Here is a 13,611-nt window from a genome sequence, read left to right on the forward strand (position 1 = left end):
CAAAATTCAAATTTTTCAAACATACAACTATTTTACACCCTTTGAAAGATAAACATCTCCTTAATCTAACCACGTTTTACGATTTCAAAAAGGTTTTACGGCGAAAGCATACATTTAGAGTATGTTAGGATAGTACATTTACAAGAGTTGTGTGTAATGTTTTGTCAATTCAAAGACAGGGTCACCAAAACCATAAAACCAGCTAAAATGATGCACTAACCTTTTACAATCTCCATCAGATGACACTCCTAGGACATTATGTTAGACAATGCATGCATTTTTAGTTCTATCAAGTTCATATTTATATCCAAAAACAGCGTTTTACTATGGCATTGATGTTGAGGAAATCGTTTCCCTCCAATAACCGGCAGTCAAGTCAGCATCACAAATTAAATAATTAAAATTAGAAAACATTGGTAAAATATTATATTGTCATTTAAAGAATTATAGATTTACATCTCTTGAACGCAATCAACTTGCCAGATTTAAAAATAACCTTACTGGGAAATCACACTTTGCAATAATCTGAGCACTGCGCCCAGAAAAATATGCGTTGCGATACAGACTAGTCGTCATGTTGGGGAGATCTAAAATCGAAAATACTATGTAAATAATCTATTACCTTTGATTCTCTTCATCAGATGTCACTTCCAGGTATCACAGGTCCATAACGAATGTAGTTTTGTTCAAAAAAGCTCATCATTTATGTCCAAAAATCTCCGTCTTGTTAGCACATGATCTAAGCCCGCCGGACTTCACTTCATGAACGAGGGGAAAAAATATATTTACGTTCGTTCAAACATGTCAAACGTTGTATAGCATAAATCATTAGGGCCTTTTTAACCAGAACATGAATAATATTCAAGGTGGACGAATGCATACTCTTTTATAACGTATTGGAACGAGGGTACCCAACATGAACTGCGCGCCAGGTGTCTAATGGGCCATCATCGTTCCATGGCTCTTGTTCGGTCAGATCTCCCTCCAGAAGACTCAAAACACTTTGTAAAGGCTGGTGACATCTAGTGGAAGCAATAGGAAGTGCCAAAATATTCCTCAGCCCCTGTGTTTTTCAATGGCATAGGTTTAAAGGTAATACAACACATCAGGTATCCACTTCCTGTCAGAAAATGTCTCAGGGTTTTGCCTGCCAAATGAGTTCTGTTATACTCACAGACACCATTCAAACAGTTTTAGAAACTTTAGAGTGTTTTCTATCCATATATAATAAGTATATGCATATTCTAGTTACTGGGTAGGATTAGTAACCAGATTAAATCGGGTACATTTTTTTTATCCAGCCGTGCAAATACTGCCCCCTAGCCCTAACAGGTTAACCTCTTACATCTAGACGTTCCGCTAGCGGAACAGCTGCTCAAATATCCAATGATAGGCGTGGCGCGAATTACAAATTCCTCAAAAATACAAAAACTTCAATTTTTCAAACATATGACTATTTCACAGCATTTTAAAGACAAGACGCTCCTTTATCTAACCACACTGTCCGATTTCAAAAAGGCTTTACAGCGAAAGCAAAACATTAGATTATGTCAGCAGAGTACCAAGCCAGAAATAATCAGACACCCATTTTTCAAGCTAGCATATAATGTCACAAAAACCCAGAAGAGAGCTAAATGCAGCACTATCCTTTGATCTTCATCAGATGACACACCTAGGACATTATGTTATACAATACATACATGTTTTGTTCAATCAAGTTCATATTTATATCAAAAAACAGCTTTTTACATTAGCATGTGACGTTCAGAACTAGCATACCCCCCGCAAACTTCCGGGGAATTTGCTAACAATTTACTAAATTACTCACGATAAACGTTCACAAAAAGCATAACAATTATTTTAAGAATTATAGATACAGAACTCCTCTATGCACTCGATATGTCCGATTTTTAAAATAGCTTTTTGGTGAAAGCACATTTTGCAATATTCTAAGTACATAGCCCAGCCATCACGGGCTAGCTATTTAGACACCCGGCAAGTATAGCACTCACCAATATCAGATTTACTATTATAAAAGTTTGATTACCTTTTGTTGTCTTCGTCAGAATGCACTCCCAGGACTGCTACTTCAATAACAAATGTTGGTTTGGTCCAAAATAATCCATCGTTATATCCGAATAGTGGCGTTTTGTTCGTGCGTCCCAGACACTATCCGAATGGTAAAGAAGGGTCGTGCGCATGGCGCAATTCGTGACAAAAAATGTCTAAATATTCCATTACCGTACTTCGAAGCATGTCAACCGCTGTTTAAAGCGTTCAACAACTGAAGCTTTCAAATCCGAGCCTGTGGCAAAATGTACTATATTGTGCTTCATGAGTTTCTGAAAAGTATTATTAAAAAATTATTTTCTGCCATCAGTCTGCACTTTCTTGGGGACTCCTCCTTCCTTCAAGATAGTGCCAAAGGCCCTGGTCACCTCTGCCCCACTCTTATTTCTTAAGACCCTTACAAAGGCCATTTTAGAGAAAATATCTATAACCGTTAGCATGTATCGATTTCCATCATTTTTATCTGCATGGGCCTGCATGTCACATAGATCCGCCTGAAACTGGGACAAGGGATGAGTAGGAAAAACTCTATTTCTTGGAAATTGTTTTCGTACAGGTTTATGCAGAGTATAAGCATCCTGCGCGGCTAACCAATCATCCACTTGAGCAACGCCTAACCGGCTACCTGTTCCTTCGGCTATAGCTCTCTGTAAACGCTCCTTACCCCCATAAGACCCAGGGTTAGAGGGGGTGTAATACACGTTTTTCAACATCTGCTCCGCCATCCTTCCTGCCTCTCTGAGGTACAATAACGTTAATAAGCCACTTTCAAATAGCGACAACATTTCAGTTTAATTTTTGTATTTTAATTTTTGCAAACATCATGTATTACATATACAGACAATTTACGATTCGTTGCAGGATACTTGTCCCCGTTTTCTCAACAATCCCAGCATGCAACACCCTGTATATTTGGTTTAGATTTACAGGCTTGTGTCGCTGAATTTTTAAAACACACACATCAGCTATATAAATATATAAACAACAAATAGGATACATGTTACAATTAAACTGTGTTTCAAACAAATAAAGTAAAATCTTAGACAAGTTTGTTTCTAGTTCTTCAGAATCATCCACAAGACGGGAGACCAGTTGTGTCCATTGCATACTCTCGCCCGTATGTCGTACATGATTCATGATTTGCTCCATTTTTAGCACACGCTCTACATTAGCCCATGTATTATGGGTTGTGCAGAACGATACATTGTTCACTTTATTTTCAATAATTTGATGCATTTGTAAGTTCTCTCAAAAGAAAAAACGTATTTATTCTCTCTAACAACGTATGTATATAGTTCCCCATTGCTTTACATCTAAATAACAAATAGGTATTATCACTCGGTCTCTGGGGTTTTGTTGAGCCAGAAAGTCATCACATCCTCCACCACAGCTTCCCGGTATTTGTTGTCGTCCACCAGGGTGTGTCGGATTTCTTTGAGTTTCTCGTGGATGTAGGTCGCCTCCTTCGGTTCATGTAGGAAAACCTCGGTTACCCCGTAAACTCTGGGAATAGACGGCACAAGACCCATAGACTCCAGGGCTCTGACCAGCGCAGGTATAAACCTGCAGGACCACAGTCTTTTCACCAGCTCCTCAAAATGGTTGAAGAAGTAGTATCTTGGGGGCTTGTATAAACACGGATGCCGGCGCTGGCTGGGGTGATTGATCTCACAACCGATGCATTTTTCACGTATATACTCTCCAATCACCACCTTTAAAAGTGTGGCTACAGAGGCCTTGATGGTGTCCACAAAAATAGTACTGACCACCCCATCAAACACATCCTCAGGCTGTGTACATATAGGGGGTGTCGGGGGTCTTGGCTGGGGGGAGTAGAATGGTTGGCTGCGAGGCATACAGTCCTTAGGGTCTGGCCCCCATGACGTATCAGAGTCCAGGTATGTTGTAGGAATATCCATGGTACATGCTGAAATGAAGAACTGGAGGCTTTAAGGGACCTCCTTTTATTGTAGAACCAGGCCTTTGGGGGTTCAGGGCGTGGTTAACGCAGCCGCGTACTTAGTTTTCTTCGGGGGCTGACCCTTCTGAGGATGACCCTTCTTGGGGTTCCTTTGAATCATAATCCTCAGGATTCGTATATATTATGCACTTCCTTAGCCGAACAATGCTCTGCCACTGTTGGCTCTGTACAAAAAGAACGTCCAACAACTCTAACATGCTCAATTCCATTAGATCCCAACTTTTAAAAGGAATAAGCATGTGCAACCTGAAATCCCCAGTCAGGCCACCATCACGAATGTTTTGGTTGCGGGTTTCCTCGTTGCTGATATAGAACTCCACGCATCCACATGGAAGTCCACTCTTTCTCTGTATTTTCACCCTGTGAAATACTCTTCCTGAGGAGTCTGGGGTACCTTCTCAACGGGCCTCGTAGCCCGTGAACAAGCTATACCCCTTGGTGATAACTCTCAGTTCGGGACACAAAACCTTGCGAAAAACCGACCAGTCTTCAGCCCCATAGTCCACTGCAAAAGTCTGGTCTGTATATTCTCCACCTTCGGCTACGGTATAGAGTTTCACTCTACGGGCCGGGTAATCAAACTGATACCCCCAGTGCTGTCCATTAGACATCATCACTTGATCTTTCAGTGCAGTTGCGGGCGGTACTTGGGTTCTACACACACATAGAAACCGTTTTTTTGGTGCATCGTATATTGTTGCTTTATACTGGGTCTTTTTTCCATGTTTCAACCGGGGCCAGGTTCCGTTGTTACGGTCATCACTGCTTTACCAAAATCCACGTTTATTTTTAAAATCTTGTTTTGTGCATTCTGACGGAGAACAGCAAAGGTAATAACATTTTTCTTATAGTAAATGTGACTTTGGTGAGGGCTAAACTTGGTGGGTGTGTAAATAGCTAGCCCTGTGATGCCGGGCTATCTACTTAGAATATTGCAAAATGTGCTTTCACCGAAAAGCTATTTTAAAATCGGACATAGCGAGTGCATAGAGGAGTTCTGTATCTATAATTCTGAAAATAATTGTTATGCTTTTTGTGAACGTTTATCGTGAGTAATTTAGTAAATTCACCGGAAGTTTGCGGGGGGTATGCTAGTTCTGAACGTCACATGCTAATGTAAAAAGCTGGTTTTTGATATAAATATGAACTTGATTGAACAAAACATGCATGTATTGTATAACATAATGTCCTAGAAGTGTCATCTGATGAAGATCATCAAAGGTTAGTGCTGCATTTAGCTGTGGTTTGGGTTTATGTGACATTATATGCTAGCTTGAAAAATGGGTGTCTGATTATTTCTGGCTGGGTACTCTGCTGACATAATCTAATGTTTTGCTTTCGTTGTAAAGCCTTTTTGAAATCGGACAGTGTGGTTAGATTAACAAGAGTCTTGTCTTTAAAATGGTGTAAAATAGTCATATGTTTGAGAAATTGAAGTAATAGCATTTCTAAGGTATTTGAATAACGCGCCACGGGATTCCACTGGCTGTTACGTAGGTGGGACGAAATCGTCCCACTGGCCCTAGAGAAGTTAAAGTAATTCCACTACCTAAAAATAGTAAAGCCCCCTTTGCTGGCTCTAACCGCCCAATCAGTTTGCTGTCTGTTCTTACAGTAGTAAACTGACAGAGAGAATTGAAAATATACATTTTTGAATGACAAGTTAACTACTGACTTTCAGCATGCATATAGGGAACGACACTCAACTTGTACTGCAATGACTCAGATGACTGATGATTGGCTAAAATAAAAGGATAATAAGATGATAGTTGGAGCTGTATTGTTAGATTTAAGCCTTTGATGTTATTGATCATAATTTGTTATTGAAAAAAAATGGCTTGTTATGCCTTTACATCAACTGCCATCACATGGTTGGAGAGTTACGTATCCAATAGAACTCAGAGTATTCTTCAATGGAGCTTCTTTAACATGAGATACAGTATGCACAGTGAGGTATCCCTGAGAGCAGTTGACATGGGCCGTTACTCTTCTCTATTTTTAGAAATGATTTGTTACTTGTCTTACAAGAAGCTAAAATGACTACTACAGTCAGTGAGCTCACTGAGACTTACCACGGAATTACAGTCAGTGACAGAATGGGAAATTAATTAACAATAAACTGGTCTTAAAACCTCTTACATCTAGACGTTCCGCTAGCGGAACACCACTCCAATAAATGATAGGGCGTGGCACGAAATACAAACTCCTCGAAAATCCGAAAACTTCAATTTTTCAAACATATGACTATTTTACACCATTTTAAAGACAAGACTCTCCTTTATCTAACCACACTGTCCGATTTCAAAAAGGCTTTACAACGAAAGCAAAACATTAGATTATGTCAGCAGAGTACCCAGCCAGAAATAATCAGACACCCATTTTTCAAGCTAGCATATAATGTCACAAAAACCAAAACCACAGCTACATGCAGCACTAACCTTTGATGATCTTCATCAGATGACACTGTTAGGACATTATGTTATACAATACATGCATGTTTTGTTCAATCAAGTACATATTTATATCAAAAACCAGCTTTTTACATTAGCATCTGACGTTCAGAACTAGCATTCCCACCGAACACTTCTGGTGAATTTACTAAATTACTCACGATAAACGTTCACAAAAAAACCTAACAATTATTTTAAGAATTATAGATACAGAACTCCTTTATGCAATCGCGGTGACACCCAGCAAGTTTAGCACTCACCAAACTCAGATTTACTATAAGAAAAATTGGATTACCTTTGCTGTTCTTCATCAGAATGCACTCCCAGGACTTCTACTTCAACAACAAATGTTGGTTTGGTTCCAAATAATCCATAGTTATATCCAAATAGCGGCGTTTTGTTCGTGCGTTCAAGACACTATCCGAAGGGTAACGAAGGGTGACGCGCGGACGCGTATCGTGACAAAAAATTTCAAAATATTCCATTACCGTACTTCGAAGCATGTCAAACGCTGTTTAAAATCATTCAAATCAATTCTCGTAAAATAGCGATAATATTCCGACCGGAAGTCGTTGTTTTCGTTCAAAGACTGAAAAAGTAAAATGGACTCTTCATGTGCACGCGCGCGCCCGTCTCATTGTTTTCAGATCGACCACTTACCAAATGCGCTACTGTTTTTCAGCCAGTAACTGCAGAGTCATAATTCAACGTTCTGGCGCCTTCTGAGAGCCTATGGGAGCCTTAGAAAGTGTCACGTTACAGCAGAGATCCTCTGTTATGGATAGAGATGACAAAGAAGGCCAAGAAATGGTCAGACAGGGTACTTCCTGTACAGAATCTTCTCAGGTTTTGGCCTGCCATTTGAGTTCTGTTATACTCACAGACACCATTCAAACAGTTTTAGAAACTTTGGAGTGTTTTCTATCCAAAGCTACTAATTATATGCATATTCTAGTTTCTGGGCAGGAGTAATAACCAGATTAAATCGGGTACGTTTTTTATCCGGCCGAGAAAATACTGCCCCCTATCCATAACAAGTTAAATGCATCTAAAACCAAAAGCATTGTATTTGGTTTAAAGCATTCTGTTAGACTGTTACAGGCTGTTTTTTTCATTCATAATTTAGAGGTTGGACATTAGCACGTGGGGTGCACCGACTGAGGTCACCTCGTTAGTCAGTATGTGCAGCATCTGTGCTGGCTTGTCCATCTCGCTAGTTGTTTCACCTGTGCTAGCCCAGGTGATATTTAAGAGTGGCTGGCCCAGTGCTCCAGTTGTCTTGAGAGATGTGGAGGGTTAACACCTTAAGGAACAGTGTGGACTGTGAAGGGACACAGACATGTACATTGTGGATATGTAGTGGTGTAGCAATGTTATACTGTAAGCATCTTGATGTGTTTGGACCCCAGGAAGAGTAGCTGCTGCCTTGGCCAACTAAAGGAGTCAAGGCAGCCGCTAATGGGTATCTCTAATAAAATACAAACTCCTTTAGTTGGCTCTCCCTATTTGATTTCAAGAAAGACAATCCTTTATCTGATCATCCCTGTTTTTGTTTTGCTACACTTTTTGGTTTGCTTCTTGTCTTTAAGTTTGGTGTAGGTTTTTATTTTGTTTGCCTCTTAGTGGGTAAATTTAGTGGGTGCTCATGGTGGGTGTCTTTTAGGTCCCAGTTGTTGTTATGCTACTTTCAGTGGACACCCCCATGGTGTCTTTCGAAACCCCTTCTAAAACCCAACCTGTTTTGTTTTAGTTGTCAGTGGCTCTTTGTTAGTTTCCCCTTCTGTTTGAGTAACATTATTGGTTTTCTTGCTGGGGAACGTAACAAGACCTAAACTGCAGTTGTGCATAAAGGGTGTGACCTTTGTTGTTGAAATTAAAAAACTGAACTCCTAGGAGTAACATTGGATAGTCAGTTATGGTCAAGTCACATTGACAAAGTTGTTGTGAAGATGGGGAGAGGTAGGTCTGTTATAAAATATATGTTTTTGACACAAAGATAAACTGTACTAGTTGTTCAGGCTTTGCTCTTGTCCCATATTGATTACTGACCGGTAATATGGTCTGGTGCAGCAAAGAAAGACCTAGCAAAGTTGCAGCTGGCTCAAAACAAAGCAGCACGCCTTGCCCTTAACTGCACACACTGAAGTAACAATATGCTTGAGTCGTTCATGGTTGTGGAGAAATTGACTACATCTCATCTTTAAGAAACATTTGTGTGTTGAAAATGCATAACTATGTATAATCTATATGATACACTTCAAACAGACATACATAGACCAGCAGACACGCCACTATGTGTTTTTTTTACGGTACCCAAACCAAAAACAGATTTACTTTGTCGCTCACCATAGGTTACACAGACAAAAAGCAAGTTTAGCTAAAAAAAAAAAGATAAAACATCTTGCATCACAGCGCCTCTCCTCTTTCTAAAGATCTACTTCAACTGTACTGTATATATGAATATGAATGTGTAAATAGTATTTTTGTTTTCTGTCTTTCCTATATATAACTCTTATTTTTATTTTGAATTTGTTCTTGTCTATTACTGTTCTGTACTTTGTCATGTACAGTATTTGTATGTTTTATGTGGACCCCAGGAAGAGTATCTTCTGCATGTGCAGTAGCTAATGGGGATCCTAATAAACTAAACCCTAACATCCATATGTGAAAATGGCACGTTTCTAGGTTTTGTGGAAAAGATAGGAAGATAAGTGTTTCCAATGACGAGTAGGCATTGCATGCTTATTGGTTGATGCATTGTAAACACTTAGAAACGTGCTATTATCACATACACTATATGTACAGAAGTATGTGGACACGCCTTCAAATTAGTGGATTCAGCTATTTCAGCCACAAACATTGGCAATTGAATGTCCTTACTGAAGAGTTCATTGACTTTCAACGTGGCGTTGAAACCGTCATAGGATGCCACCTTTCCAACAAATTTCTGCCTTTCTAGAGCTGCCACGGTCAACTGTAAGTGTTGTTATTGTGAAGTGGAAATGTCTAGGAGCAACAACGGCTCAGACGCAAAGTGGTAGACCACACAAGCTTACAGAACGGGACTAACAAGTGCTGAAGCGCATAGCGAGTAAAAATAGTCTTTGCAACACTCACTATTGAGTTTCAAACTGCCTCTGGAAGCAACGTCAGCACAAGAACTGTTCGTTGGGAGCTTAATGAAATGGGTTTCCATGGCCGAGCAGTCGCACACAAGCCTAAGATCACATGCGCAATGCCAAGTGTCGGGTGGAGTGATGTAAAGCTCGCCGCCATTGGAAACACATTCTCTGGAGTGATGAATCACGCTTTACCATCTGGCGGTCCAACGAACGCCAGGAAAACGCTACCTGCCCGAATGCATGGCTGAATGGAAGCAAGTCCCAACATCTAGTGGAAAGCCTTCCCAGAAGAATGAAGGCTGTTATAGCAAAGGGGGACCAACTCCATATTAACGCCTATGACTTTGGAATGAGATGTTCGAGCACGTGTCCACATACTTTTGTAGTGTATGTGAAGAACGCAATTTTCAGGGATCACTTTTGGCTCGTGAGCGCAACGCTAATTTCAGAACTTGTGGCTAAAATGTTCCAAAACATCTCTAAGTGGTCAAGTCAAATTGCTGTGGTCTGATGGACTTTGTCCCTTCTAGTACATGTATTTCTGTGTGTAAAACCATGCGGTGCAGGGAAATGCGGTGCAGGAGACTCCATTTACAGTCATTACCTGCTTGTTTCTTTAATCACTATTACTAATTTATTTATTCTCCAGAACAAACGTTTACAAATGTAAGTTTGTGGTGAAATCCCGCAGAGCCTTCACCGTGCGCTTCCACTTTAATAGCGCATCAGCAGTAAGGAAGGAGGAAATAAAGACAGCTCTTTCAGCTCTCTGTCCCCCGCGAAACAGACAATTCTCAATGAACAGCTCAAAAGCATGTTGGAGAATGGAATTGTGGAACCTTCTTTTTCCGGATGGGCTTCTCCGGTGGTCCTGATTCCAAAGAAAGATGGTGGATATCGATTCTGTGTGGACTACAGGAAGCCGAATGCCATAACAGAAAGCGATGCCTACCCTCTACCAAACATAAATGACATACTGGAATCTCTGGCAGGACCATCCATCTTTAGTAATCTGGATCTGAACAGTGGCTATAGGCAGGTGGCAATGGATCCTGTTAGTCAGGACAAGACTGCCTTTGTCACCCCTGCTGGTTTGTACTCCTTCAAAGTTATGCCTTTTGGTTTGAAGAATGCTCCAGCAACCTTCCAAAGGTTGATGGAGACTGTCCTGGGAGATCTGAGGGGTAGAAATTGTCTTGTGTATCTGGATGACATCATAATCTACTCCTCCTCTGTCGCGGATCATCTGCAAGACATACAGTCCGTCTTCGACAGACTAAAGGCTGCTGGTTTGACCTTGAACATGAAGTGTCATTTCTGTTTGCCAGAACTCAAGTTCCTTGGTCATGTGGTTAATGCTGAAGGGATCCATGCAGATCCAGCCAAGGTTGCAGCCGTGCAGGAATTCCCAATTCCCACATCCTTCAAGGCTGTTCAGCGTTTTCTGGATATGGCTGGATGGTACCACAGGTTTGTGCCTGACTTTTCAAAGGTTGCCGAACCCCTCAACCACCTTAAGAAGAAGGGAATGAAATTCCAATGGACCCCTGCATGCCAAAGTGCATTTGAAGCACTCAAAAACAGTCTCATTACTCCTCCAGTGCTTGAACATCCTAACCTGAATGCTCATTTCATTGTGTACATGGATGCAAGTCAAACAGGACTTGGAGCAGTCTTGGCTCAACAAACAGGACTTGGAACAGAAGAAATTCTTGCCTATGCAAGTCGCACCCTTAATTCATCCGGGAGGAATTATTCAACGACTGAAAGGGAGTGCCTTGCTGTGGTCTGGGCTTTGGAGAAATGGAGCTACTACTTGGAGGCGAAGGTCTTCACCATTGTCACAGACCACAAGAGTCTGTCTGAAGAAGACTCGAAGAGTTGCTTCAATGATAAGTTCAGCATAATTCAGGATAAAGTGTATCAAAAAACTCCAAGAGGAGATGGAATAAACAGCACCCATTACCGCGTCTTCATTCCCTCTACATTGAGTGACCAGATAATCCAAGTTTATCATGCCAATCCCATGAGTGGCCATCTTGGACTTTGTAAGACTTACCGAAGACTACAAGAGGTGGTTTACTGGCCAGGCATGTGGGTTGATACCCGGAAGTTTGTACAGCAGTGTGAAGTCTGCCAGAAATACAAACCAGACATTGGCAGACCTGCTGGGAAAATGCAGCAGACCGTGGTGAACCATCCAAATGAAATGTTGGGAATTGACCTCATGGGTGGATTTGTTTCCCCTCCACAAAGCCACTGCATCAGCCATTGCTCTAATTCTGCGAAGGGAGGTCTTTACCAGATTCGGGATTCCAGACCAAATCCTCTCTGACCGAGGTCCGCAGTTCATATCAGGAATCTACAAAGAGCTCTGGGGTGTAGTTGCCAAGCTGACCACAGCCTACCATCCTCAGACCAACCTAATCGAGAGGGTAAACCGAACCCTAAAGGGATGATTGCTTCATTCGTGGGGGATCAGCACACAAGGTGGGATCAGCATCTTCCTGAATTTCGCTTCGCACTGAACTCGGCGGTGCAGGAGACTTCTGGGGTCACTCCCGCCGAACTCCACCTGGGAAGACCACTAAAAGGTCCGATGCACAGAGTCTTGCAAAGTTCCCATGTTTCACCTGACTGCCCAGCGTTTGATGCCGTCCAACACCACCACACCTTGCTAGCCAGAGTGGAGGCCAACAAAATCAAAGCCAAACAACGACAGCTCAGAAACTATGACAAACATAGACGAGACGTGTGTTTCCCACCCAAGTCTCATGTCTGGGTATGTTCACATCATCTGTCAAAAGCATCTAAGAAGTTCACTGCCAAGCTAGCTTCGAGATGGAAAGGTCCATACCGTGTAGTGCAGCAGTTGGGACCAGTGAACTATTTGGTCTGTTTGGAGGACACTGGGGAAGATGTCAGGACGGTGCATATTGTTGACCTAAAGCCCTGCTAGCCTATGGCAGAAGAGCTGGATCGCAGGCAAAAGCAACACCGGCAGGACCTCTTCGTGGAGGACTCTGATGAGGACTTCCCTGGTTTTGTGTAGCAGGAACATGAACCTGTCAAAGCCTGCATCCTCTCTGTTTCTTCAGGCTTTGTTTTTTCATGGGGGGAGGAGTGTGGTGAAATCCTGCATGGAGCCTTCACCTTGCGCTTCCACTTTAATAGCGCATCAGCAGTAAGGAAGGAGGAAATAAAGATAGCTCTTTCAGCTCTCTGGGAGAGGAGCTCTTGGTTGGCGCGACAGCTTGATTGTGTGTGCTATGCTGCAGATGTCCTTGTTTATTTTTAACGTGTGTAGTTTATGAAGTATTTTTAACTCAATCATCGGTGTGACCGCTCTAGGTCGTGGTTGTTATCGTTTGGGACCGCACCGGTTATGGATCGCATGGATTAGTAGCAACATTGTTGCGAAGCTTTGACATACAAACCCACAAACCATCAGACGGTCAGACAGTACACCGGCAAGCCTGAAGACCACAGCTAAGATCTCTCTTGTTCTCTTTCTCTTCCCTCTATCGTTCCAGTGCTTTACCCTGCAACAGACTTTCTATTTTTCAAATGCACTTCCCATTGATGTTCATTAGAGCTGGACTATTATTGCCCTGCCAGAAGTATTTGGGTTGACATTTTAGTTAAAAGGGAGGTTGCTTGCAAGTTGTGTATGTTATTTGAACTGTATTGAGGTGTGGTGTACTAATGACATGTGGCTGAGAAGATTGTGGACATTTTTAAGGCCTTTGTTTTGTCTATGAACACCCCCCACATTCATACCCTCTGCACTCCTCCACTGGAAGGTAATACAGATTATCGCAAATCCTCTGTTGATGACTGGGTTCTTTCTTGTAAATTGTTTCTATGAAGTTGCTGTTCAATTGCTCTGCCATTATTATTACTATTATTATTATTGTATGAGGTATTATTGGTGGGGTTACCCCTGTGCTGTGACGTGGGTTTATATGGTGTGTCTTCTCTTTTCTCT

This window comes from Salmo salar, chromosome ssa17 (assembly GCF_905237065.1).
Source record: "Salmo salar chromosome ssa17, Ssal_v3.1, whole genome shotgun sequence".
NCBI classification, from domain to species: Eukaryota; Metazoa; Chordata; class Actinopteri; order Salmoniformes; family Salmonidae; genus Salmo; species Salmo salar.